General features: G+C 43.2%; 1 protein-coding gene across 10 annotated transcripts in view; it reads right to left on the reverse strand.

Annotated features, from left to right (window-relative positions):
• Nucleotides 1-26,484, reverse strand: part of LOC122539454 (chondroitin sulfate N-acetylgalactosaminyltransferase 1-like) — a 229,818-nt gene that overhangs the window by 124,310 nt on the left and 79,024 nt on the right. For 6 of the 10 annotated variants that reach the window (XM_087979992.1, XM_087979991.1, XM_087979996.1 and 3 more), the window contains one exon: nucleotides 24,364-24,446. The exons of the other annotated variants lie outside the window; for them this stretch is intronic. The gene's annotated coding sequence lies outside the window, so the exon portion shown is untranslated. The remainder of the gene's footprint in view (nucleotides 1-24,363; nucleotides 24,447-26,484) is intronic. 10 annotated transcript variants of the gene reach the window in all.

Here is a 26,484-nt window from a genome sequence, read left to right on the forward strand (position 1 = left end):
ACATAATAGACCAACAAGGAATGACATCCTCCACAAAGGATAGGAAAGATACAAAAAAAAATCCAACAGGAAAGTGATCCACAGATCAGAACCAGGATCAACAATCCTCAACCCAGAGATCCATTGTTCTTCTAAACCCAGTAAAGTATGAAACATCCTGACGGACACCATTCATGAAGTCCGAGATTAAGGGAAATGGAATAGTGCAAAGTGAAATCTAGTTCATACATAGAATTGTAGAATGGGAAAATTGGGGAGTTAGTATTTCGGAGAGGGGAAAAAAGTAATGGTTCTGAAGGGGTTAATGCTCACATTATATTGGCAGTAGACAGACAGGAGGCTGGAAGAACATAGCATGCCAGGCAGCATCAGGAGGTGCAGAAGTCTACATTTCAGGTGTAACCCTTCTTCACAACTGGGGATGGGTGTGAGGGGAACTGCAGATAATGAGGGAGGCAGGGGCAAGGTGGTGAAGTGGGGATAGGTGAAGACAGGTAGAGGGTACAACCTAGTTGGTCAATGGGAGGAATTAATGCAGTTTGTGGCAGGGAGCAGTGGTAATCCCACCCACGAGCCCTGCCACATATTCACCATCTCCCCCAACCTCGAACACTCCAAGGACGAATGGTCTGTCCTCAGGGAAGGGCTCACGTTCGTAAACTTCCACCCCAACTCAACGAATTCTGGATCCACAATGACGTGGAGCTCTTCTTCCATCTCCTCCATGCCTTATTTGACAAAACTCCCAACCTCCCTCTGAGGACTCCTTCTCCTGCCTCCAACCTTCCTCCTCCACTTGGTCACCACCTGAAGGCCTTGTACTTGCTCTAGAACTCTTCATTGCAGACTGTTGACATGACATCAATTTCTCTAACCCCCCTCACCCACTCCAACCTCACCCCATCCGAACACACAGCACTCCACTTGCTCCGCAACAACCCCTGGTTCACCATCAAACCTGCTGACAAAGGCGGGGCTGTGATAGTCTGGAGAAAGGACCTCTATATTGCAGAAGCCGGATACCAACTCTCCAACACCACATTCCACCTCCACATAGCCCATGACCCCACCGCGACCCATTATGCCCAAATTCAAGACACTGTCAGTGCCCTCATTGCTTTCGGTGATTTCCCATCCACTGCCTCCAAATTCACAGTCCCCCAGCCCCGTACTGCCTGGTTTTATCTGCTCCCCAAGATCCACAAGCCCAACTACCCTGGCTGACCCATCATCTCTGCATGCTCCTGCCCTACCGAACACATCTCATCTGACCTCGACTCCATCCTCTCCCCCTTAGTTTTCAGGCACTTCTCACCTACATCTGCAACACCAACCACCATCTCTTCAGTAACTTCCAGTTCCCTGGCCCCCAGCGCTTTATCTTCATTATGGACGTGCAGTCCTTACACGCATCCATACTGCATAAGGATGGCCCTCAGCTTCTTCCTCTCCAACAGACCCATCCAGTCCCTTTCTACCAATACCCTCCTCAGCCTCACTGAACTGGTCCTCACCCTCAATAAGCTTTCCTTTAACTCTTGCCATTTTCTCCAAATCCAAGGGGTGACCATGGGCACCCAGATAGGGCCCAGCTCTGCCTGCCTCTTCGTTGGCTATATTGAATAGTCCCTCTTCAGTATGTACACAGGCACTGTACCCCAACTCTTCCACCATTACATCGATAACTGCATTGGTGCAGCGTCCTGTGCCCAGGCTGAACTGGAATAGATCGTCAACTTTGCCCATAACTTCCACCCTGCCCTCAAATGCACTTGGTCCATGTTAGACACCTTGATCCCCTTTATTGACCTCTCCATTTCCATCTCCAGCAACAGTCTCCAGATGAACGTTTACTGCAAACCCATAGACTCCCATATCTACACACCTACTCCCACCCAGTATCCTGCAAGAACTCTATGTCATCATCCCAATTCCTCCCCCTCCGCCATATCTGCTTGGACGAGGAAACATTCCATTGGCGAACTTCCCAATGTCCAACTATTTTGAACAACGTGCTTTTCCTCCCACCATCATCCAGACAGCCCTCCACCACGCCAGCTCCATTCTCTGCTCCACCACTCTAAAACCCCCTTCCCAACACAATAGAGAGTCCCCCTTGTCCTCACCTACCACCTCACCATTCTCTACGTCCTTAAACACTTCTGCCAACTCCAACTAGACCCCACCACCAAGAACATCTTCCCCTCCCCACCCCTCTCTGCCTTCCACAAGGGCTGTTCCCTTAAGACAGTCCTTGGTTCATGCCACCCCACCAACAAATGCCCATGTACCTTCCCCTGCAACCAGAAAAGATGCAAAACCTGTCGGTACAATAACTCCCTCACCTCCATCCAGGGCCCCAAACAGTCCATCTGGGTGAAACAGAGGTTCGCCTGACTCTCCTCCAACCTAGTTTACTGTATCAGGGTGTTCCCAATGTGGTCTTCTCCGAATGGGGAGACTGAACGCAAACTGAGGAAATGGCTCACCGAGCATCTCAGCTGGGCCCGCAGGGGCCGAATGGACCTCCCAGTCACCACCCATTTCAATTCCCCAACCACTCCCTTTCTGGCATGACCATCTTTGGTCTCCTCCATTTCCAAAACAAACCACAGCACCTAATGGAAGAACAACACCTTATCTTCCACCTGGGCATCCTGCAGCCCGGAAGACTCAACAGTGACTTCTCCAATTTCAAATAACCTCCCTCCCCATGCACCGACTCCCTTCCCAGCCCCACCCCTCATTTCCACTGCTACCTGCCACCAACTGAATTCATTCCTCCCATTGACTAAACAGGTCGTACCCTCTACCTGTCTTCACCTATCTCCACTTCACCACCCTGCCCTCACCTCCCGTTTATCTGCAGCTCCCCTTACACCCACTCCCAGTCCAAAAGAAGGGTTACATCCAAACATCAACTTCTCCACCTCCTAATGCTGCCTGGCTTGCTGTGTTCTTCCAGGCTCCTGCCTGTCTACTTTGGATTCCAGCATCTGTAGTTTTTTTGTGTCTTACCATATTAAATTGGTGCCATCCATTTTACTAATATCACACAGTCTGTAGGTGGAGACAAAGAGTTCTACTTTAACTTTTAGGAGGGGGCTAAAAGTATCTGCACCCAGTTCCCAAGGTCCTATTAATGATGTCTAACCAAATATAGTTTTATAGATTCTGTTCATGCAACAAATATTGTTTTTTAAGGAAAGTACCTCTTCTACTGACACTGTTTGGCACTGTAACGTTTACCATCAATCATTAGACAGACCGAAGACAAAGTAAATACAAGAGGAGGACTGGTGGCAACGAATTGCCTCAAACAACTCTTATCCAGTACAACATACTGCTAGAGGTGGTCAGTATCACAAGATGACAGCAATAGTTATCTAGGAAAATATTACAAACTTCCCATTTCATATTGTCAACACAACTGATTATCTTTATGACTGTGCCAACAAGAAATGACACAACATGTTGCCCAGAGTGAGCAAGTTTTCCAATGTCATTTCAGTGTATCTGCTGCAGGACAAACATTGGTTGATGCGAAATGGGACTGTCACTTCAGCAACCTCTGTCACAACCCTCTCTGTCAATTTGGCAACTCAGGACGAGCAAAAGGAAATGTTCAATTCAAGAAAGTCTAAAAGTTAAACTTAAAATATTCAACAAAACGTACATGGTCAAAACACAACAGCCACTGCATAAAGAAACAAATGGACCAATATATTTTAAAAAGGTTACTTGCCAACACAATTGCATGAACAATGAACAACATGAGCTATTTTCTCAGTTATTTACATAAATGTGCACAGTTAGCTAAAGTAGACACTGATGCTGTCCTATAGTAATTGTTACCTTACAAATAATTCCTGAAGATGTATCACATAAAAAAGCAATGATTCATTATGAAGACATAATAATATCATAACAGTAGCTCTCTCCTGCAGTTTCTCAGTGGACAGGTTATATTAGAATGTGTCATCTGAAGTGTGATATTACAAAAAGTATACCGTTTATGGGAAGTGCAACATTTACAGGAAGTCTTACACAAAATAAACAGAAACCTTCTGTTGCAATGGATTCATTTTTTTCAGTTTAATTTTTCTGTTTTTCTAAGAACATTGAATTATTCAGTAAGTTCAAATAAACAGCAGAATTACCACTGCAAAATGTAAATAGAGTGCTTAAAAGGTTACATTTATTAACACTTTCAAATAAATACATTCTGAACTTAGGACAGATTTATCATAGATGTCCGAGACATTGACATATAATCAGTGATTTATCGGAGTTAAATTCCTTGCCATGAACAGCTAATGTGCAAACAGTGCACTACACCACTTCTTGAATTAACATCTTGACTTAGTCTTGGCTTCTTATTCCGACTGATTTTCACCACCATCTTAACCATTCTTTGTTTATACCCTCTCAGTTCACTGCCTTCCTTTACTCCCTAAAACTACTTTCCAATATAAACTCTCTTACTCGTAACTATGCCAACTCATGTACCCTCACTTCTCCACTGTGGTTACCACACAGGTAAGACTATCGCTGACTGGCTCCCTAAAAGATTTTTAATATCAACCATTCCCCATCAGTACCCTTCATCACCTTATCCCCAGTTTCTTCACTATCCACTCTTGGGGGACAGGGGAAGGTTAATCACTCTCCAAATGAATATTGGCATCCCGTATTTTCAAGCCTTTGATCCATGATTTATTATTGCATTTCTGTATCTGCTGATCTCCTCAATCATACACTTGCCTCCATTTTTGAGGGTCACCTTCTCAATAAAACCATTACTCCTGCCCACCACAGTCATTTCCCAGAATACCATTTATCACTACTCGCTCAGCCACCATGTTCGGCCATCTATAGCAGAAAATTGGTTCAACAGACCATCACTCAGATCTGGTTGGGTTATAAGGAGCACTGTGTGGTGCAGCGCTGCTTTGATTAAAAAAAAGAATTCTCAATGCAAAAATGATCTTAAATGCAAAAACAATCCCCCCGCCTTCTGATCATCATATAACATCTTCAATAACCCTCCTGAGTTCTCCTCAAGCTCACCTCCAAAAGCATGAATAAAGAGTTGATGGACTTATTTATCACAAATTAGTTCAACCAGTTAGTTCCCCTTCCCCTAGTTCACCAGGATAAAGCTCTGTGAATGATGTCTACTGTCCAAGTTCTGAGTACACATCTTTCCCTAGCTTCCATCTTTTTTGTTTGAAATCCTCTTGCTCTGAAGACAACCCTCCCTCTCCCATGACCTATTTCCACCTAACTGCCAACCAACTTCCCTTCTCAACACCCAAAACTTTTAATGCTTCCCACTCATCAAGTTTTACCCATTCCCTTTCAAATCTGCAGTACCCCATCAACCTCAAAATGTCACAACCTTAACCTCTCCGATCATAGAGCCATAGAGATGTACAGCATGGAAACAAACCCTTCGGTCCAACCTGTCCATGCCGACCAGATATCCCAATCCAATCTAGTTCCACCTGCCAGCACCTGGCCCATATCCCCCCAAACCCTTCCTATTCATATACTATCCAAATGCCTCTTAAATGTTGCAATTGTACCAGCCTCCACCACTTCCTCTGGCAGCTCATTCCATACACGTACCTCCCTCTGTGTGAAAATGTTGCCCCTTAGGTCTCGCTTATATCTTTCCCCTCTCACCCTAAACCTATGCCCTCTAGTTCTGGACTCCCCCACCCCAGGGAAAAGACTTTGCCTATTTATCCTATCCATGCCCCTCATAATTTTGTAAACCTCTATAAGGTCACCCCTCAGCCTCCGACGCTCCAGGGAAAACAGCCCCAGCATGTTCAGCCTCTCCCTATAGCTCAAATCCTCCAACCTTGGCAACATTCTTGTAAATCTTTTCTGAACCCTTTTAAGTTTCACAACATCTTTCTGATAGAAAGGAGACCAGAATTGCACGCAATATTCCAACAGTGGCCTAACCAATGTCCTGTACAGCTGCAACATGACCTCCCAATTCCTGCACTCCATACTCTGACCAATAAAGGAAAGCATACCAAATGCCTCCTTCACTATCCTATCTACTTGCGACTCCACTTTCAAGGAGCTATGAACCTGCACTCCAAGGTCTCTCTGTTCAGCAACACTCCCTAGGACCTTACCATTAAGTGTATAAGTCCTGTTAAGATTTGCTTTCCAAAATGCAGCATGGCATACCAACAACTATCACACTGTGATCTTTATGGTAGCTCCCATAACACAAGGATGAGAGATATGTTGTGCAGTACTAAAGAAACCAATAATCTTTTACTAGAGCGCCTGAGAAAAGGAACGTCAGCATAGTCTTACCAGACCCATAGGGCTGTTCTCTCATTAGAGACAGCTGACTGCTGGTGGATTAAACTGAGAGGCACTGTGCCTTAGGACAAGGGGAGAGGTCGAGAAGGAGAGTCCTTCATGGTAAACTTGGTTAGTGCAGGGATTGAACTTACAATGTTGGTGTTGCAAACCAGCTGTCCAGCCAACTGAGCTAACCAACTCCCATCACCTGGTATCTACGCATGGACATTACAATCACAGGCCCTTGCATATCTGGGCTGAAACTAATCAACCTATTGCAGTACGCTTCCTTCAGTGTGTCATACTGCAAGAGAACAGAGCTCAACCGAGAGTATTACTGATAATGTGCAATTACTCTTTCAAGCATATTATCATGTGAAGGTGCTGGTGTTGGACTGGGGTGGACAAAGTTAAAAATCACACGACACCTTCATCAGATAGCTAGTGAAGTAGGATCATAAGACACAGAATTTATAGCAAAAGGCTATAATTTGCTAAATTTGCTATAAATTCTGTGTCTGATGATTCTACTCCATTAGCTACCTGCTGAAGGAGTAGTGCTCCGAAAGCTAGTCCTTCCAAATAAACCCGTTGGACTAAATCCAAGCATATTATGACTCTGCAGAAAGTGGGACTTAAACCCGGGCCTTTTGGCTCAGATGCAGGGGCACTACCACTGCACCACAACTGGAAAATAGCTGTAATAATTTCAGGTGTCAAAAGTTGGAATTGCATCCCTAAACCTCTTTACAAGTCACTTCACCTTTAACATCCTCATTAACATCCATCTCTTCAACTATGAGATTGGTCATCTCTCCTGTTATCCGCTCTGACCAGGTGTTAGATTTTTACTGAAAACATTCTTGTTAAAGTACCCTGCCGTGCTTTACTACATTAAAGGTGCTATGTAAATGCAAGTTGTTATAACTGTACTTTAATTAGATGACAAATAGATCTTAGTGCCTAATGTGAAACCTTTCAGCTTTCAAACAAACATCACATATTCCATTCTAACACTGATGTCAATATTACTACTTCATAATATTTTCATCACTCATTCCAGACTAAACATGAAGAACAGAATGAAAACATTAGAGAATAACTGAAGCAACTAACAATTATCTCTATAAATAGTATGCATTATGAGGAAAAGAAAATGTTTAAAAGTACTTACCACACTTACACAGCACGGAAACAGACCCTTCGGTCTAACCAGTCCATGCTGAACATGATCCCAAATTAAACTAGTCCCACCTGCCTGCTGCTGGCCCATATCCCTCCAAATGTCTCCTATTCATGTACATATCCCAAATGTCACTATACATTGTAACGGTGCCTGCATCTACCATTTCCTCAGGAAGTTCATTCCACACGCGAACCACCCTCTGTGTAATGAACTGGTTTTGTCAGATGGGATTCAGTGGCAGCATTTTGCTCATGTGAGTCAGAGGGTCCATGTTGCAATCCAAAGATTTGGAATAGTGTGGGAGTGTCACACTAAGGTGATACCTTTCAATCAGGGCTTTTTACCAAGGATCCAACTCCACCCTCAAGAAGGTATAGAAACTCCTACTCCACAATTTGGAGAATTGAAGTGCGCCCTGAATATCCTGATCAATGTACATCCTGCAACTAATCTCACTAAAACAGATTATATTTCATTTCTGTCATTGCTTTTAAAACAGGCCCTCCTCTGCACAAATTGGCTCTCATGTCTCCCCACATTAGAACAGTGACTACATTTCAAAAGTGCTTTGTTGTCTGGGAACTGCATTGGGATAGAAAGGGACTGTGAACAACGGTGGTTAAATGCAAATGCTTTACTTTTTTAGTATAAATACAGAATAGAGAGTCACAGTGATTAGTTATTTGTGTGTGTGTGTGTTTGTGTATGTATATATATATATTTAAATATATATATGTGTGTGTGTGTGTGGCGAATAGACATCCATTTGGCATTCCTACCCATGCAACACATTCACATTGGCATAATTTAATGCAAAAAATAACCTTTGTATTGGGACTTTTTCTTTTCCCTTTATTCTCTTGTGGGATGAAGGGATTGCTAACAAGTACAGCATGTGATGTCTGTCCTTAATTACCCTTGAACTGCTTGCCATTTCAGAGGGCAATTATGGATGTGGGTCTAGAGTCACATGGAAGCAAGACCGGCTAAGGAAAGCAGATTTCCTAAAGAACATTAACATTAAAACAATCAATGGCAGTTTCACAGCAATTTCAGATTTATTCATTCCTATGTCCCAGGTGCCTCGACCTCCAGAATACCAGTCCTTTATACTTTATACCGCCACTTCATCTTAAGTGTACAATCGTATGCTATCACTTAGCACAGATCCACTCTCATACAGTGTACAGAGGATACCGCTTGATGAAGATTTATCTAGACTTGAAACATTAGCTTGCTTTCTGTCCATGGATGCTGCCTGTCCATGGATGCTGTAATCTCCAGAATTTTTTTGCTTTCAGACCATTTTTCCTGTTAAGTGTCTCCTGAGTTCTCTCTTCAAAACCTGGAGGTCACCAATGCTCTGTTGCTTGTATCCAAACGCTAATTTTGCTTTACCTGTAAGCTGATGCTGACTGACTTCCATGGGTTCCCAGGCAAACAACAGCCTGACTGTAAAAGTCACTTTATTTTCAAATTCCCCACCATAGCTTCAGCCTTGACCATCCCATAGATCTGTCCATGCCAGAAACCCTCAGTTATTTGCACTCATTTAATTGTTACCTCTTGAGTATTCATTTCTCTGTGTACCTCTCTACCTTGTACTGGTCCTTTAGATTAGATTAGATGCCCTACAGAGTGGAAACAGGCCCTTCGGCCCAACAAGTCCACACCGACCCTCCGACGAGTAACCCACCCAGACCCATTTCCCTCTGACAAATGCACCTAACACAATGGGTTATTTGGCATGGCCAATTCACCTGACCTGCACATCTTTGGACTGTGGGAGGAAACCAGAGCACCGGAGGAAACCCATGCAGACACGGGGAGAATGTGCAAACTCCATACAGTCGCCCGAGGCTGAATCTACCCTGGCACTCTGGTGCTGTGAGGCAACAGTGCTAACCACTGAGCCATTGTGCCGCCCTTTATGACACTCCTTACAACCAACCAGGCATTTGTTCACCTGACCCAATACCTCTTTGACTGCGATCACATTGCAGGGGGTGCCTGCAGTCACAGTTCCAGGGATGTTGCTGCTTGGGATGTTGCAGTCATACAGCTGGCAGCATTTGCTAATTGTCCTTTTCAGGTCAAAGGACAAAGGTCATTCAGGTCGGCCAAAGGGACATCTGCTCCCACATCAGACTCACCATATTGGAAAGTTTAGTAAAGCTGCCTTTATTCCTTTTAAACCATTCATTCATAAAGTGTGCATCGTTGACCTCGAGGAACTCAGAGAGCTCTCACTGCCACACCTGCCATCTCAATCATCAATGAGAGGAGTAATGTGGAGGATGGCAAAGGGAGCAGAGTGCCAAGCAGTAGGTTGAGTGGGAGTAGCCAATGAAGCAGTAAACAGGTCAGCAGCGGGTGGTGAGGGAGCTGTAAGTAACAAGGAGCACACAACAATTATACCCATAGCACCAACTTGCTGCACTATGTTGTGGGTGCATAATGACAGTGCATCGGGCTCCTTCTGTGCCTCAATGTGACATTTTCTTTTTATAATGCTTCTGTGAAGTGCATTGGGCACTCGTGTCATGTTAAAGGCAGTACATAAATATTTTTGCAGTTAATGCAATACTCTATGAGCTTATACTGAGGATCAAAACCATTCTCAGTTTGGCCAGAGTTGTCGCAATTAATGCTTCAAATTGAAGCTATTATTTTAAAATATCAGTAATGCCTCAAGGTGTTTCCATGGAAACCTGAATACTAGATGGAAATTGAAAAAGAAAAGCAACAACTATTTATTTCATATAATACCATTATCCTAGTTCATCCTAGAGAGCCAGCAGCGACTCTGCAACTTTTGGACGTCTGCTTCCTTTTCATCAATACATCTCTCAAGGCGTCACGCTGTAATCTATGCGGTCAAACAATAAAGATTAGAACAAAGGACAAAAATATATTTTAAAGTTTAATTTCCCCATAATCAAAGTATGATGAAAAATTAAACTAAAAGCTGTCCAACTCGGCGAGATATTGGCTGAAGTAATGACATACAGCAGTCTCCTCAGCCAGCCCATGGCTGAAGTGCATTACGTTGCCAATATTTGCCTGCATTAAAGTCAGAGAAACCTGAAGTGAAAAAGTGATAAAAAGAGAGAAATTAAAAGAATGTGATATTGCAGAATGTAATGTGGTAAAATGGGAACTGGTCCACTTTGGTAGGAAGAATAGAAAAACAGTGTTTTACTCAAATGGAGAGAGATTGTAGAACTCTGAAGTAATGAGGAATCTAGGTGTCCTGGTGCATGAATCGCAAAGTTAGTCCACAGGTACAGCAAACAATTCAGAGGGAAAATAGAATGTTCTTGTATATTGCAAGGGGAATGGAATATAAAAGTGAGGATGCTTTGCTTAAGTTATACAGAGCATTGGTGAGTTAACAATAAAGGTATAATCTTTTGATCTTCTCATTTAAGACAGAATAGCATTGTATTAGAAGCAGGTCAGGGAAAGCTCATTCAACTTATTCCTGGGATAAAGGGTTTATCTGTTAAGAAAAGATTGAGTAGTTTGGCCAGCAATCATTGGAGTTTAGATGAATGAAGAGTGATCTTCTGAAAACATCATAAGATCCTGAGCGAATTTGATAGGGCAGATGCTGAAAGAATGCACTGCTGCCTCACAGCGCCTGAGACCCGGGTTCAATTCCCGCCTCAGGTGACTGACTGTGTGGAGTTTGCACGTTCTCCCCGTGTCTGCGTGGGTTTCCTCCGGGTGCTCCGGTTTCCTCCCACAGTCCAAAGATGTGCAGGTCAGGTGAATTGGCCATGCTAAATTGTCCGTAGTGTTAGGTAAGGGGTAAATGCAGGGGTATGGGTGGGTTGCACTTCGGCGGGTCGGTGTGGACTTGTAGGGCCGAAGGGCCTGTTTCCACACTGTAGTGTAATCTAATCTAATCTAAAATGCTCCCATTTGTAGGATAGATTGGAACAAATTGGCAAACTATAAAAACAAGGGGTCTCCTTAAGATGGAGATGATGGGACTTTTGTTTATCTGAGAGGACTGTGGATCTATGGAATTCTCCTCCCTACAAAGCAGTGGAAGCAGGGTCATTATTACCTTTCAGGCAGAGGTAGATTGACTCCCTGATCCATCAATTATCTGAAGGTGTAAGGAGTAGCCAAGTTGAGAGCAGCCATTCATCTTATTGAATGGTATAGCAGGCTTGAGGGGGTAAATAGCCTGCATTGTGCCCTTTTACACACAGATCTTAAATATGCTGCGCCACAATTTGGCAGAATGAGGGCAACCTGTTGATTTTCTATGTCAAGTTTAAGATCCAATGTAAGTCATGTGAAAACACTAGATGAAAGTCATATGCTATCTGTGGGGAGCAAAGTAATATGGGGATTCACTGTCAGCTGGCATAACATACTTTCTCATGCCCAGTTATAGAGGAGTGTGACTCGCTCAAAGTTTGTGCATGTGCTTCCTTGAAAGAAAATGGCACATGCTGCAAAGAGATTATGAAATAAAGGAAAGGATAGGAGCTTTATCATGAATATGCACTTAATAGTTACCTACAGCAAAAAAACTAACATGCTTCTACATTTCCTAGAGAACAATAAACCTAGAATTACTTGTACTGTTGCCAAAGAAAACTGAAAATGCAGGATTTACTATTTATCTAAAACAGAAGACTTCTTCTTAACCACAGATTATATCTGTTGAGAATATTTTAAAACCATTACTTGATCGAAGTCCAAAATAACTGTGAAACTGAGACCCGGTGTTAGCATTCAGAGCTTCTTTGCAAATAGTGAAAAACTTTCCTTTTTAAATAATGCGCCACACCTAACAAACATTACAATTTATTTAATTACATTTTTTAAAGAAATAATGCAACCAAATATAATGCTTCACATTAAGATATTCAATGGAGCTAAATTGAATAACCTAATAAAAGGTGGGATTATACCTTTACTATAAGTGCAAATGGTTCCAACACATATCTTTCTTTAAGCTCCCCTTGCATCTTGCAAAGGAGAGGACAAATAGTGAGGCCCCTTGTAGGGTCAGTGGGCACTTAGCCATCAGGGTGTGCATAAAACCTAAAATGGCATATTCACAGTATTTAACCTGGGTTAATCCGTGCCTCAATGTAACAATGTCAGTATTAAATAGTAGATTCAAAGCATTGCCAGCTCCTCATTAAAATGGGCTCCAAACATAAATAACTGAATGATAGGAGTTTCGCCTTAATTCTGGCCAGGATCATAAGAGTAAATGATTGAGTTGGCGCTTTAGAATGCGACACTGCTTTTTGCAGTTTCCTCAATTCACAGATGTGTCTTAGCTCCAGGCATTTTAACTGCAGGAGCAGGGACTGGGATCAAATCCTGAAAGAAATGCAAACAAGGCCACGTGGCTTTGAGTTAGCTCCAAAGCTACAGAGTTGGACTATGAAATGTACTCTTTATTGCAAACTCATTCCTTCCACTTCCAATCCACCCTACAATAATGGGGCGAGGCTTCTATATTCCTCTATATTTGGCTTTGAACATGAAAAGCTCTTTGATAACTTTTACTTCAATTTGCATTTCATGGTAATTTTGCATAAATATTCTGTTAACTTTTAAAGGTCAGAATCTTTTAGTTCAAAGGCAAAGACGAACAGGTTTGAGGGCAAGTGTTTGTCGCTCACTATCTATGAGATAATTTAATATGACAACCAAATATTTTTGCCATGAAAAACATTTTACCATTAAAAGGTAAGAGAGATGTAATCAGAAGAAGGAATCTTCTAGTTGATAAAAGCTGTTGAAAGTTCTAGAAACACTCAGCAGATCTGACAGCACCTTCACAGAGAGCAAGAAGCCAATTTCTCTTCTCAGGTCCATCACACAGGGGTAACATTAGGAATGCCATAGAGTTTGAGCAAATAAAGGTGAGGTGGGGATGTGGAAATAAAAACAAAAAGAGCAAAGGCCTGTGATAGCGTGGAGAACAGGAGAATTGAATGACCAAAAGGTTGTACAAAATGGCGCCAACAGCGTGCGTTCAATTCCTGCACTGACGGAGATTACTGTGAAGCACTCTCCTTCTCAACCTCCCCCTTTGCCTGGGGTGCACTGACCCTCAGGTTAAACCACCACCAGTCATCTTTCTCTAAGTAGAGAGCAACCCTATGGTCTGGTAAAGACTATGATGACTTTACCTTTATGTTTTTACACAAGCACCCATATAGGATATTGGTGCAGGAGTAGGCCATTCAGCCCATTGAGTTTCCTCTGTTACTTAATGAGATCATGACTGATCTGATGATCTTCACTGCCACTTCCCTGCCTTTGTCATATAATCCTCGATTCTCTTCATGATTAAAAATCTACTTACACCAGCTTTGCCCTTTGTGAAGAACTCCACAGGTTCACTATCCTCAGAAAAAAGAAACTTTATTACTATGCATGGGGATGGTGTTGAGTAACATCTCATAGTCAACATGTTCGTATAGCTTTAAGAGACATGCTCATATCATCACTGTTTCATATGAGGGTATAAGACTCCATGTTAACCCCGATCACCTGAGGCATAACAATATACTGGCAGCATGTTTGTATATTATAGTTAGTTGTAATAAATGTCTGTTGGATTCATCAATTTCACAATATTTAAGCACGTTACGGAAGATAACAGAAGTATTGCTGTATCTGAGGTCACACCCTGTTGAAGGTAAACTCAGACTTGCCCTTAGTTCCTTCCAGGTGTCCCCGGGTCAGCACACATCATTGGTGACATATACGGTTTAATAGCGTCATGGGACTCACACATTACCCTACAGAAACAAAAGATTTGTCCAGAAGAGTTGTGAATGAGTAGCAACCACCTTAGCGCACAAAAATTCACAACAAAATAAAAGTGAAACTACAAAGTAATGAAACAAAAGTGGGGCAGAGGTCACCAATTAAAATTGTTGAACTCAATGTTGAGTCTGGATGTCTAATCTGTTGAGTTGAATGATGCATTCTTGGTCCTTGAGTTTGTGTTGAACTTTCTGGAACACTGCCCCAGGCAAAGACTGAAAAGCTCAGAATGGGACTATGATTGTGAACCAGCAATATGCTTACCAATGCTTATGTGATCCTCCATATCGTAGAAACTGTCCGCTAGCTAGGAATTATATACAAAACATAGCCAAAAAAGTAGTAGATTTAACCCAATGTATTTTGTCAGTCTCAGCAAATTTCCTGATGGGTTTCTTAATATGAGGCCTAGTGAATTTTTTCACTACATCTTACCAAACACATCCAATGAATTGCCCACTCGTCACCCACTGCAGCCCCTTTACCTGATTCTAGCCTCATTCTATTACCCGCCATTCCATGAAGAACTCTCCATTCACCGGATATCCTCCAAAGAAAAAAAACAGCAGTCCTGGCACTCACACCATATTTAAAAAGTCGTGGTGTGCCCAAACACTGACATTCCAAAGCTTCCCAGCTCAGTGACAGATGAAGATGTCAGACAAGGGGAAAAAATGGGGTTCTGATTCTCCAACAGGGACCTGGTCCAGGAGAGAAGGTCACCCTTTTGCCAGAGGATTGGCGCAGAAGCCAAAGCACGACCCTGGCTTCCTGGGTCACAAGCCTGGTTAATGCTGTTCCCACACACTCAAGAGGAATGGTCAGCAGTGTGAGATGTCCCTCACTGCTCCATCAAGGTAAGTGCCATACTCTTCTCTCTTGCCATCTCGTTCTATCTTTGCCACCTCATCCACCTCCCACCAAGGCTCATGCCCGGCCACTTTCACTATCACCTGCAATATCTTCCCTCACTCAGTCTCGCTGTCCCCACCCCCACAGCCTGGATTGCCTCTAAGCTGCCTGCTCCCGCATCCCCAAACACCTCACCACCCACAACAACCCTAAGAGCTTTGCCACCCTCTTCCATCTCACTCAATCCCTCCCTTTCTCTCATTCCAAGAGAATACAGCCCTGAACTGGGCAGAAAGAGCCAGGACAGGTTGTTGGGTGGGGAAGGATCGAAGATTAGGTGTCACACCCTCCTTGAGGGGAGAATCCTGGCATAGGAAGAAGATTGGAGTGGGCGGGGAGTAATGGTGGGGAGGGGGTTAAAAAAAGAGTTGCTGAAACATCCATGTCCCACCAACTAAGTACCACTTTCACTCTCCCATCAATGCCATTCCTTGCACAATGCTATAACCTTTGTCCATGATGTCATCTTGTGCATTACAGGTGCCAGTGGGATGGGTTTGGCCTTGGTAAAGATATGGGCTGGCTGCTACGGGAGATATCCTTGACCCCTGGAGGTAGAGAGTGTTCTAAAGCCTCAGGAAACCTCAGCAAGGTGCCTCCTGCACTGCTGAGCTGCTGCCACGTTGGCAGGGATGGGCTGGGGTAGAACATTTGGGAGCAAAGGCTGGTGAGCTCTACAGGTGGCTGAGGAAGTAACTCATCCCCACGTCGGAGAGAACTCTGAATTTGGCAACTGGAGACTTTGTCCCAAATGGACAAAGAGGCAAAGGAGCAGCAGGCACGTTTGTGTGAGGCAATGTGCCTGACAGTATAGCTGCAATCCTGCAGCCTCTGGACCCAGCAACAATGTCACCACACCCCCCACCCCTCTTGTCCTTTTAACCCCACTTCCCCTTTAGTTTTTTCTGAATGAACCAAAATCACTGATTGTTGTCTATCCCTTTCTGCAGTCTAACCGGACACCAAAGTGCCCCAGACTGCATCAGACCTAATCTCACAGACTGGCTGCTAGGAAGCCACAGGATTGACAGTCAGTTACTCCCCAGTAACAGGCCTAACTCCAAATGGACTCCTGACTGTGGCCAAACCCTTGAGCTATAGCAGAGGCAGCTTTGGACTTACTGTACCAGCAGTAACAGATTTCTCCATACACCCTGGTGAGGTCCATACCCATAAGGCTGACAGACATGGCTGCATGCTTTCCGATATAAAAAGCTGCTGGTGCACAGTATAAGACTGACGTAGCATGGTGCCACACAGCAAAATGTCTGCCCCTTAGATGGAGGACTGCCATCCAGCACAGCAAGCTGCCAGTTTTTTTTGTATTCATTGTGGGACTTTGGCGTCGCTGGCTGGGCCAGCACTGATAGCCCATCCCTATTTGCCCTTGAGAAGGTGGTGGTGAGCTGCCTTCTTGAATTGCTGTAGTCCACTTGCTGTGGGTTGATCCACAATGCCACTGGGGAGGGAATTCCAGGATTTTGACCCAACGACTGTGAAGGAATGGCAGAATATTTCCAAGTCAGGATGGTGAGTGGCTTGGAGGGGAACTTGAAGGTGGCGGTGTTCCTAAGTACCTGCTGCCGTTGTCCTTCTACATGGAAGTTGTCATAGGTTTGGAAGGTGTTGTCTAAGGCTTTTTGGTGAATTTCTGAAGTGCATCTTATTGATTGTACACAGTGCTGCTACTGAGCGTCGGTGGTGGAGGGATTGAATATTTTTAGATGTGGTGCCAATCAAGAGGGTTGCTTTGTCCAGGATGGTATAAAGCTTCTTGAGTGCTGTTGGAGTGGCACCCATCCAGACAAGTAAGGAGTATTCCATTACACTCCTCACTTGTGCCTTATAGATGGTCATAGACTCTGGAATGTCAGGAGGTGAGTTACTTGCCACAGTATTCCTAGTCTCTGACCTGCTCTTGTTGCCACTGTGTTTATGTGGTGAGTCAAGTTGAGTTTCTGGTCAATGGTAACCCCCAAGGATGTTGACAGTGGGGAATTCAGTGATGGTGATACCGTTGAATGCCAAGGGGAGGTGGTTAGAATGTCTCTTATTGATGATGGTCACTGTGTGGCATTTGTGTGGTGCAAATGTTACTTGCCACTTGTTGACCCAAGCCTGGATATTGTCCTGCTCTTGTTGCATTTGAGCACAGACTGCTTCAGTATCTGAGGAGTCACAAATGGTGCTGAACACTGTGCAATCACTGGCAAACATCCCCCACTTCTGACCTTATGACAGAGGGAAGGTCATTGATGAAGCAGCTGAAGATTGCTAGGCCTAGGACATTACCCTGAGGGGGTCCTGCAGAGAGATGGTGTGACCGTGTCAATAGTCAAAGGAACACAAGGTAAGATGAGGGAGATATGCCATACGTATCCAGGTGGGCAGTGCACTACACCAGCATATGATCAACTTTGGAAATGCAGTCTGGTCCAATCTGTCAGCTGTTTGTCTGACTGGGAGCACAACATGTCCCTGTTGCGATCTTTCCATATTAGTTAACCATTAATCCTGACATCCAAGTGGAACTGGTCACTGACTTCAAGAAGTAGGGTGAAGGATATGCTCCTGCCTGTATCAATGGTGCTGAGCTGGACATGGTCAAGAGTTTCAAGTTGTTAGGAGTAAATATCCTGGTCCATCCACGTTGATGCTACGGTCAAGAAGGCACACCTCAGAAGGTGAAGGAAATTCAGCATGTCCACAATGACTCTTAACAATTTTTATAGATGCACCATAGAAAGCATCATATCCAGTTGCATCACGGCTTGGTACAGCAACTGCTCTGCCTAAGACTGCAAGAAACTACAGAGAACTGTAAATGCAGCACGGTCCATCATGCAAACCAACCTTCCTTCCATTGACTCCACCTGTACTTCCCATTGCCTCCGGAAAGCAGCCAGCATAATCAAAGACCCCTCCCACCCCGGTTATACTCTCTTCCACCCTCCTCCCTCAGGCAGACGATATAAAAGCTTGACAAGACAGATTTGAGAATTGCTTCTTCCCCTGCTGTTATCAAACTTTTGAACAGACCTCTCATATTAAAGTTGATCTTCTCTGTAGCTGTAACACTGTATTCTGCATTCTGTTCTATTACCCTGATGTACTTATGTAAGGTCTGATTTGTCTGTACAGCACGTAAAGCAATATTTTTCACTGTATCTCAGTACATGACAACACTAAATCAAAGAGAGAAAGTGAGGGCTGCAGATGCTGGAGATCAGAGCTGGAAAAGCGCAGCAGGTCAGGCAGCATCCAAGGAACAGGAGATTCCTGAAGAAGGGCTTATGCCTGAAACGTCGATTCTCCTGTTCCTTGGATGCTGCCTGACCTGCTGCGCTTTTTCAGCAACACATTTTCAACACTAAATCAAATCAAAGATGATCCTAAGAGGTTGGCAATTATCAGATGCAAATGTCCAAAGGTTGTATTAGTGTTTACTGTGGAGAAGGATATAGAAGATAAATAACATGGGGAAATAAATAGCAATCTTTTGAATAATGCCCATATTACAGAGGTGGTGGTCCAGGACATCCTAAAACGCATAAAGGTGGATGACTCCCAGGACCTGATCAGGTGTACCCTAAAACTCTATGTGAAGCTAGGGAAGAGATTGCTGGGCCCCTTGCTGAGATATTGTATCATTGATAGCCACGGGTGACGGGCCAGAAGATTGGAGGTTGGCTAACATGGTGCCACTATTTCGGAAAAGGTGGTAAGGAAAAGCCAGGGAACTACAGTCCAGCGAGCCAGACATCACTGGTGGGCAAGTTGTTGGAGGGAATCCTGAAGGACAGCATTTGTAAAGGCAAGGACTGATTAGGGATAGTCAACATGGCTTTGTGCATGGGAAATCGTGTCTCACTAACTTGATTGAGATTTTTGAAGTAACAAAGATGATTGATGAGGCAGAGTAGCAGATGTGATCTATATGGATATCAGTAAAGTGACAAGATTCCTCATGGTAGACTGGTTAGCAAGGTTAGACACATGAAATAGAGGGAGAACTAGTTATTTGGATAGAGAATTGGCTCAAATGCAGAGATAAAAGGTGCTTTGGAGGGTTGCTTTTCAGACTGGAGGCCTGTGACCAGCAGTGTGCCACTGCTTTTCATCACGTGTATAAATGAGGGTGGATGTGAACATAGAAGGTATAGTTAGTAAGTTTGCAGAAGACACCACAATTGGAGGTGTGGTGAACAGTGAAGAAGGTTACCTTAGAGTACCATGGAATCTTGATCAGATGGGCCAATGGGCTGAGGAGTGGCAGATGGAATTTAGTTTAGATAAATGAGAAGTGCCATATTTTAGCAAAGCAAATCAGGGCAGGACTTATACACTTAAAGGTGAGGCTGAACAAGAAACCTTGGAGTGCAGGTTCATAGTTCCTTGAAAGTGGAGTCACAAGTAGTTAGGATATTGAAAGCGACATTTGGAATGCTTTCTTTTATTGGTCAGTGCATTGAGTACAGGAGTTGGGAGGTCATGTTGCTACTGTACAGGATGTTGGTTAAACAACATGGAATATTGAGTGCAATTCTGGTCTCCCTCCTATCGTAATGATATTGTGAAACTTGAAAGGGTTCAGTAAAGATTTACAAAGATGTTGCAAAGGTTGGAGGATTTGAGTTATAGGGAGAGGTTGAATAGGCTGGGGCTGTTTGCCCTGGAGTGTCAGAGGCTGAGGGGTGACATTATAGAGGTTTATAAAATCATGAGGGGTATGGATAGAGAAAATAGACAAGGTCTTTTCCCCAGGGTGGGGGAGTCCAAAACTAGAGGGCATATGATAAAGGTGAGAGGGGAAAGATTTAAAACGGACCTAAGGGGCAACGTTTTCACACAGAGGGTGTGGTTTGTGTATGGAATGAGCTGCTACAGGAAGTGGTGGAGGCTGGTACAATTACAACTGTTAAATGGCATCTGGATGGGTATAAGATTAGGAAGGATTTAGAGAGATATGGGCCAAATGCTGGCAAATGTGACTAGATTAATTGAGGATATCTGGTTGGCATGGACAGGTTGGACCGAAAGGTCTGTTTCTGTGTTATATATCTCTCTGTGACAATGGGTTCATGTGGCTGGTGCCCATTTTATTGTGCCCATCTCATGGTGACCAATGTGGAGTTCTTTTGGAGCCAGCAGTGAGCTGAAGTTATTGGGAACCTGCTCTGACTTGCATGTTGAGAATTCTGAATGTCTAGTTTCGTTGCAACAGATGAAAAACTGCATCTTAATGAGATGAGATGTTTAGGTAACGAGGTCATTAACAAGCAAAAGCTCACTGGTGGTCAGTGAGAATCTCACCTCACCACATGCAGCTTTGAGAGAAAATTGGTGATTTCCCAGCCTAGGTTTGGTATTCCCATTATAGAGGAGGCCACATTTTCAGTAAAGCTAAATTCAAATTTGAAAATCAGACAAGCAAATCTTGTTTTGGATGGAAGAAGTTGTGTTTTTGGGGCTTGGATGGTCAAAATGGAGAAAGCAAAATAAAAAAAATGTGTTGCCTCTCTTATGCTTGCATGAAACATCAACTCTGTTTCTATTTTCACAGACGCTGCCTGACATGCTGAGAAGTTCCAGCATTTTCACTTTTTACTTCCAATTTCTAGCATCCACAGAATTTTGTGTTTCTATTAGCTTCGGAGAGCCTGGCAACCATGAATCACTTAACCTCAAGACAACCCAGTTGGAGATTTCAGAGGTAGGCATGACAATTGCCTCTTCCAATCCATGATACCTGCAGCACAATGACTGACAATCACAGAGGTGGAATTTCTATACAAGAGACAAGACACTATCTGGATTACTGTGTACAGTATTGTTCTCCCTACCCAAGAAAAATCACACTTGCAATGGAGGGAGTGCAGCAAAAGCTTTTACCAAACTGATTCCTGGGATGGTAGCTTTGTCGTCCAAGGAGTGATTGGTTTGACTGAGTCTGTGTTCACCAGAGTTTAGATTGAGAGAAGTTAAAACATAAATTGCTAGCAGGGTTAGACAGACTGGATACAGAAAGGATATTTTCCCTACTGGGGAGTCTAGAACCAGGTCACAGTCTCAGAAGATGGGGTAGGCCATTCAGGACTGAGATGAGGAAACACTTCTTCACTCGGCAGGTGCTTAGCCTGTGGAATTCTCTATCACAGCAGACTGTCGATGGCAGGTCACTGAGTATTTTCAAGAGAGAGACGCAGGGAGAGAGAGAGAGACAGATTTTTAGAGATTAAAGGCATAAAGGATATGAAGAGAATGCAGAAATATGGCATTGAGGTAGAGGATCAGTCATGGTGATTGCTGAATGACATAGCCGACTTTAAGGGGTGAATGGTTGCTCCTAGTTTCTATGTAAAAAGTGGTGTTTTTAAAATATTGCTATCTGGCTGAACACACAAGTACACAGAGGAGAGAAGCAAATAAGAAATGGTGACAGCTGCAATCAACAAATACTGAAATAAACTGCTGCATATTTACAATCATGGGTTTGAATCAACCTGTTCATGTATATTTTTCTCTTTCAGCGCTGGCAGACCTGCGACTTTATTTTGTACAGAGGGACTAAGCTGACGAGGTCACAGCCAAGGTGAGCCACTTGTGAACAATGACAACCCTTGACTTCCATCTGCAGAAGTGATTCATTGCTGGGAGCTGTAAATCAAATGCAGTGTGTAATACCAAACAAATCTGACTGGGGTGTATGCAAAAGCTTCATCAGTTGAAAAGCATTATAAGATGATTGCAAGGTTAAAGCAGGCTTTACTGAGCAAGCATGCAGTTGATGTGTGAGAGAGATGAGTAGGGTTTGACAACTATTCATTCAGAAACACTGCGTGTTGTGGCTGAATTAGGGGTGATTACTGGGGAAGGTTCAGAGACTATCACTGTTCTCCAGATTCTCAAGATTTGTACTGATCGTAATATCACCAGAAGGAACAGTTTGTTTACTGGGTAGAACAGGATGTGCTGTTTGAATAAAAAGATTGTAATAATAATCAGACAGATCTTATCTCTGCTCTGATACAACTGGCATATTCTAACATGTATAGTCCCTCGTTGTATCAAGTGGCTGGGTTTTACACATCACTACCCCCGCATGCATATTTAGTGCAAACAAGTTCATGCAAAGTTAAATGGGGAGCCTCTCCGTCACCTTGCTGCTCACCCAGACCTGTCTCCCATGTTAAGGTGGATAAGCAAAACCTTGTGTCTTTTGAGACCCTTAACTGGCCAATTAATGGCCACACTGAAGGGAGCTCCCTTTGCCTAATGAAGTGCATCCTTCCTGCTTCAGAAAAATCATAAATCCCTTTAATAAGGGTTCTTGTGGTGCAGTAATAGTGTCCCTGCTTCTGAGCCAGGTAGATTTAGGTTCAAGTCCTACTTGCTCCAGAGTTGTATAATAACATCTCTGAATAGATTGATTAGAAAATATAACCCAACCCCACCATTAACATTCACATTGGCCTCTAAATGCAGCACCTCGTGCTCCTCCACACACATGAGCAGATCTGCCTGGCAGCCCCACCCAAAATCCCAGAGTTGCCTGAAGTCATGGCTCTGTGCATGCAATTCCTGCAGAGGCCACCATTCAATCCTGGCGCTGTTGGTACAGTATTACATAGCAGCAACCAGCTGTTCGTTTTCTGGGCTTCTCTCAGGTTGTGTTTAGGTCCCACTCTGATCAATTTAGGCTGCTCCCAGTGTAAGACTGCTACAGGGCAGCCAGATTCTGAGTTGGTACCTTCATGAAAGACTTCTGTATCAGGTATGCAGCTGCACGGGAAATATGATGCCAAGTAAAATCCAAGATATCAAATACTGAGGATTTTGCAAATTTAGCTATTCACAAGTGAACATAAGAGATACCATGTTACCAGATAAATCAATCTCTCTGATGCTCTTTCAGTTGACTCTCCATCTCCTCTACTCTCCAAAGGAGGGGTGAGCTAACTTGCTGGAGAAAGTGAGGTCTGCAGATGCTGGAGATCAGAGCTGAAAATGTGTTGCTGGAAAAGCGCAGCAGGTCAGGCAGCATCCAGGGAACAGGAGAATCGACGTTTCGGGCATAAGCCCTTCTTCAGGAGCTAACTTGCTGCTTTGCTTGCACATTATTGACCGGAAGGAGTGGATAAACACGTGTACCCACATCTCTTACTGTTATTTTGGGAGCTGATGGCAGAGTAGCATTTTCACTAGACTATTAATCAATGGATACAGGTAATGCTCTGGGGACCAAAAGAGAAAATGCTGGAAAATCTCAGCAGGTCTGGCAACATCTGTAAGGAGAGAAAAGAACTGATGTTTCAAGTCAAAGTTAAAAAAAAAGGAGAAATAGGGAGGTGTTTATACCAGGCTGAGAGGTGAGTCATGGCTCCAGAAACAAAGGTAGCAATAAAGAGGTGATAATGACAGTGCACAGAGAGATTATAGGGAGATGAGGAGCTGGGAATGACCAAGGCTGAAGCCAGTGCTATGTGACAAAATATGTGGGGGATGGGGGGATGGGTGAAGCAGAGGCAAAATGGAAAACAGGGGAGAAGGGTAGGAAAGGGGGAAGAGGAGACGAAGAAGGTGATGAGAGAGTGGGGAGCGAGAGAAAGAGAGACAATCAAGAAATAAGAGGTACAGAACAGTGAAAAAAAAAGATAAATAAAATAAATGAAATAAAATTACAGAGCAGAATGAAAAAAGAGGGGTCGAGATAGGCTTGGTCATTCCCAGCTCCTCATCTCCCTATAATCTCTCTATGCACTGTCATTATCACATCTTTATTGCTACCTTTGCTTCTGGAGCCATGACTCACCTTCTCTCAGCCTCGTATAAATACCTCCCTATTTCTCCCTTTTGTTTAGCTTTGACAAAGGGTCAGTTAGACTCGAAACGTCAGCTCTTTTCTCTCCTTACAGATGCTGCCAGACCTGCTGAGATTTTCCAGCATTTTCTCTTTTGGTTAATGCTCTGGGGATCCTGGATTCAAATCCTGTCATGAGTGGATTCAATTCGAATTCAATAAAAGTCTGCAATTAAATATCTATTTGCTGATTGGCAAATGAGTCTAGGCACCTCCCAACAGTGTATTTTAGGAAAGGAAAACCTGCCATCCTTACGTGGTCTAACCTACGTAGGACTCCAGACCCATTACAATGTAGTTGACTCTCAAAATGTTTGCTTGATCAGCAATGCCCACATCCTGTGAATAAACAAAAAAAAACCCAGCCACAGATGAGTTGAAAACCACATTTCACCATTGGACAAACAATGTTAATAGCTATTCAAAATAACATCATGAACAACAAGAGATGACAGTGTTTAGAACAATATTACATCATTTTCAAATTCTACACATGCAGGAATGATTATAAAAAGTGGTTTGGTTCCATTCATGATTAGTTTCATCTGCAGTTGAGACACTGCAGAAAGTAAGTTCCACTCTGGTGTGATACATGATAAATGCCATTAAATTGTGGCTATTCAGCAACTGTTCTTTGAACCAGAACTCAGACCAGATACTTAGTTTGTGTAGCCATGGAACTTGTGGTTCAGAGAAATGGTTAACCTATCCTTGTCTCTACTTCGTTGTACATGGCTTCAAATGGTTTTCCTTAACCCATGAGTGAACAGCTGTCTAATTCTGGTAGGTTGCTACAACTTCATGTGTATTATATGTAGATGCACCTCTCACTGATACACAATGTTCCTTCTTTTCTTCACAGTCTCTTGCACATGACTGTTGGTGTTACCACATGCTATGCATCACCATCCCGGCATCATATCCATTCTGATTGTACCACAACAGCAATAATATTTCGACTGAGCAATGAACTGGCATCCAGCCTCTAACCAAACGTGAAATGTGTGTTTGTCAGATCAAAATATGCAGGAATGCAGAGGTGAAGTTAAAATCAGATCAACCACAGTAGTGGAGTAGATTCAAAGGGCTAAGCAACCTATTCTTGTTCGGGTTGGTAACAAAGGAGTAAAACTGACTAAAATGGGGTCAGATTATATTTCTTCCCTTCTTCAGGCACTTGTGAGCCAAGTACTGCTCAGAAGCAGAAAACTGCTGAAAATGAAAAATAAAATCCATACACCAGACACCTCCTTGTATCAATCGTGGCTTTGGCTAGACATAACTCATTCATGGATTTATCATTTCTGACAAAGGGTCCCAGTCTGAAACATTAACTGCCTTTAACCTTCCCAGATGTTGCACATTTCTGGCATATTTTAATCATTACTTTAGCCCTTCTGCGTTAAGCCACCAGTTCCACCACACGATGAAATATGTCACATATTAAACTTGGTAGTGTGTCTTTGTTTTAACAGTGGCAGTGAGCTTTGAAAATTCAAACGCAGTGCTGATTGTTTGCTGCCAGATGTTAGTAACACAAAACTAATACTTCCTCTATCAGCAGAACCACTTACTATATCAGAACAAAATGTTTTGACAATGATTTCTTTCTACTCTCCCCATGAAGAGGTCCAATAATTCAAAACTTCAATTCCATTCCATCAACAATACCAACACAATGTAAGGCACGATTAAAAGCAATCACTGCTTTAAACTAATTTATACTACAACACTCTAGTGCAAACACAGCTTCACAATATTGCAGTGGGGAGGGTTGGCAGTGGGATGAATACAAGGACCTAGATACATTTTGTTCTGCAAACACCAAGGTCTCTTGTGTGGCAGCTAAGGTTGAGTTACTACTACAAATCAGAAGTCCGCCAATAGCAGCCAGTACCAAGTTGATATGGTCATGAAAATCCTAAATGGAATTCTAAGGTTTATCACAAGATCTATAGAATACAAACACCAAGCAGTGATGATGAATTTCTATTAAATATTAATCAGATTTCAGAGTGCTGTGCATTTACAGAAGAATATTCCTGAGGAAGGGCTTATGCCCGAAACGTCGATTCTCCTGTTCCTTGGATGCTGCCTGACCTGCTGCGCTTTTCCAGCAACACATTTTCAGCATTTACAGAAGAATACTAAAGCTTTTGTGAAGCTACAATTCAGACAGGATAGGATACTGGGGAAATACAAAGAACAAAGATTTGGAAGAAAGGTGATATAATTAAACAACACAGAATATAGAGTGACAGTATCAAAGTGTTTAATCATCATGAAGAGATGTAGCAGGGTTGCTGGAATTAAACTGTTTTTCGTAGTTGAGGGTCCAAAAAAAAATTTGGACATCAGATTAAAAAGAAAAAATTTG

The sequence above is a fragment of the Chiloscyllium plagiosum genome, unplaced genomic scaffold, assembly GCF_037043375.1.
Source record: "Chiloscyllium plagiosum isolate Xiang-an unplaced genomic scaffold, Cpla_swu_hap1 HiC_scaffold_36, whole genome shotgun sequence".
Lineage (NCBI taxonomy): Eukaryota > Metazoa > Chordata > Chondrichthyes > Orectolobiformes > Hemiscylliidae > Chiloscyllium > Chiloscyllium plagiosum.